Source organism: Myotis brandtii, unplaced genomic scaffold (assembly GCF_000412655.1).
Source record: "Myotis brandtii unplaced genomic scaffold, ASM41265v1 scaffold259, whole genome shotgun sequence".
Lineage (NCBI taxonomy): Eukaryota > Metazoa > Chordata > Mammalia > Chiroptera > Vespertilionidae > Myotis > Myotis brandtii.
The window spans coordinates 2,550,275-2,552,582 of NW_005359840.1; positions in this window are offsets into that span (position 1 = coordinate 2,550,275).

Genomic DNA, 2,308 nt, shown 5'->3' on the forward strand with positions numbered 1-2,308 from the left:
GCTATGGTAAATTGTGCTGCTATGAACATAGGGATGCATATATCCTTTCTGATTGGTGTTTCTGGTTTCTTGGGATATATTCCTAGAAGTGGAATCACTGGGTCAAATGGGAGTTCCATTTTTAACTTTTTGAGGAAACTCCATACTGTCTTCCATAGTGGCTGCACCAGTCTGCATTCCCACCAGCAGTGCACGAGTGTTCCCTTTTCTCCGAATCCTCTCCAGCACTTGTTGTTTGTTGATTGTTAATGATTGCCAAATCTCTTGATTGAGAAAATATCATGGGATATTTTGTAAGACTTTACTATGAGAAATTTGCCTTTACTCACCTGAGATATCAAAATTCTTGATGAAAAAGAAATTTCCTTATTCAATCTTGCTATTCCCTCCTGCTACTGTCCTTTTCCCTCCTTTGTTTCATGTTTTATTTTACCATTCATTGGGCACTTACACTAAATGCCATACTAGCCTACACAGAGTTTCTCATTCAGTCCTCACCAAAAATAGTTACTGTCATAATCCTCATTTCAGAAGACAAGAAAGCTGGAGCATCAAACATTCAGTAGCTTGCTTACACTCACACAGCTTGTAAAGAGCAAAGCCAGGATTTAAAGTTATATCAGGATCCTCTAGATACCTAATACTCCAAAAATTATTTAAAAGGAGAGATTATATCTGTTTTTTTCATATGCACCCATTTTCAGCCTCTTGTAATCTACTGTTTGCCCTCAACATATCACTGAACCTGTTTTCTAAAGTAACCAAGGACTAGTAACCAAATCTGATGGCCTTCTATCTATCCTTTAAGGTCCAGCTCAAGTGCCACCTCATTCTCAATGTCTTTCCTGGTATTCATTCTACTTATCCAAGTTGGAAATATTTCCTTTCTTGACTGTGCTATACCCATTCATACACTGTTGACTAGATTTTTCACTCAGGTGCTTATGCCTTTACTTACATTCTCACTCACATACTCACTACACTGTGCTGAGTAAGGAGATTATGGAAATGATTAATGCACAATCGCTCTTCTCCTAAAGTACATATTCTAGAGTTGGGGAAAATTTTGATAGGCAATTATTGTAATTCAGTGTGTGGAGCTGTGTAAAAGTGGCACATGTTAGACTAACAAAAATATTTGTGAGCTGGATGCATTTTCTTCCATTTTCAAAAGAACTGAGAGGAGAGTATATACTTGAGGCCAAGTTATTCAGATAGCATATTATTCTTAGTTAAATATCACACAATAATTACTTTAAAACTCTTTTGGGGCAATGAGAGATACCCATTGGAATGCTTAGATTTGGACTATGAACATATAGCTTAGAATAACATTCCATATATCCAACCTCTCTCCAAAATGTACATCCAAATCTACTACCCTGGAACATAAAAGCATATCTTCTCTTCTAGCTGGAGTATATATAGATATAGGCATTAACAAAATATTTGTATAGAAATAATCACATATGAGAGAAGTATAATGTTAATGTCAATCTCATGAATTCTTCATATAGTTCTGAATCAATCAAAATAATATACATTTTTCAGCATAGCCATTTTGTGAAATGAAACATTTAATGATGATACACACCTTGGCTGATTTTGTGCAGAGAGTATATACTAGTAGACATCCCATCTGTGCCCCATTTTTCACTTACTATGCTCAAACATCTTGAGAAAATTTAAGATCTGCTTGATTTTTAATTCCATCTAAAATTTTCCATTATATTAATCCTGCAACCTGGATTCTCAGGCTCTGACTTCTGAAACTTCAGTGCACAGATATCTTGAGTTATATGGGTTATATGGGTACAGTGAAAAATGGAATACAGCTCTTGGAAGATCTATCAAAATAGGACTCATCTTGAAATAAAGTTATGGCTTGGCAGATAGGTACAGCATCAACTTTTGCCTCTTTAATCTTGGCACGAAATAATATACTTAAAGTGATGAACCACCAAATGCACTTCTCTTGCTCTCTTTAGAAGTAGTATTTTTGTTGAAAACATTACAAAACAAATGTTTATAATTATGTGTTCATCAAAAGCCCATATGTTCATCAAATATCTGCCTCAGTGAAGTAGAAACATGTGTCATTCTCATGGATAACTGCCTGTTTCAGACTTCACTTGACAGATACACGGTGTTTTATGCTTAGCAGGCAAAAAAGAACAGCAAGCTGCATTGGCCTACAATAGATTTATCCTGTGTTTACATCGTATTAAACTTTCCTTTTTCAACAAAGGTTTGAGCTAGAGGAAGAACTGACAGAGAAACACATCTTAAGTTCAGTTTATGCATATTG